Source organism: Nerophis ophidion, linkage group LG23 (genome assembly GCF_033978795.1).
Source record: "Nerophis ophidion isolate RoL-2023_Sa linkage group LG23, RoL_Noph_v1.0, whole genome shotgun sequence".
In the NCBI taxonomy this organism is placed as follows: Eukaryota; Metazoa; Chordata; class Actinopteri; order Syngnathiformes; family Syngnathidae; genus Nerophis; species Nerophis ophidion.
Genome location: NC_084633.1, coordinates 7619641 through 7620411, shown reverse-complemented (window position 1 = coordinate 7620411; position 771 = coordinate 7619641).

Below are 771 nucleotides of genomic sequence, written 5' to 3'. Positions count from 1 at the left end.
TTATGTAGTGCAATGGTTCTCAAACTTTTTTTCCACCAAGTACCATCTAAAAAAACACTTAACCTCTACAAGTACCACCTTTTTGACCAACAATAGAATACAGTCACATAGTAGGCCTAAGTATTTATTGAAACAAGGTAGAGGCTTTTTTTAACAAGTATATTTCATATTTTTGGCCACTTTGACATTATACACAGATTGATCAGTAACACTGTGTTTGAATACAGGAAAATAAAACCATCCATCCATCCATTTTGTACCACTTGTCCCTTTTGGGGTAGCAGGGGGTGCTGGAGCCTACCTCAGCTGCATTCGGGCGGAAGCCTAGTACACCCTGGACAAGTCGCCATCTCATCACCTCATTGGGGGCGTTATAGCTCGGTTGGTAGAGCGGCCGTGCCAGCAACTTGAGGCTTGCAGGTTCAATCCCGCTTCCGCCATCCTAGTCACTGCCGTTGTGTCCTTGGGCAAGACACTTTACCCACCTGCTCCCAGTGCCACCCGCACTGGTTTAAATGTAAAAATTAGATATTGGGTTTCACTATGTAAAGACCTTTGAGTCACTAGAGAAAAAGCGCTATATGAATATAATTCACTTCACTTCACTCATCACAGGGCCAACACAGATAGACAGACAAGATTCACACTCACATTCACAAGCTAGGGTCAATTTTAGTGTTGCCAATCAACCTATCCCCAGGTGCATGTCTTTGGAAGTGGGAGGATGCCGGAGTACCCGGAGGGAACCCACACAGTCACGGGGAGAACATG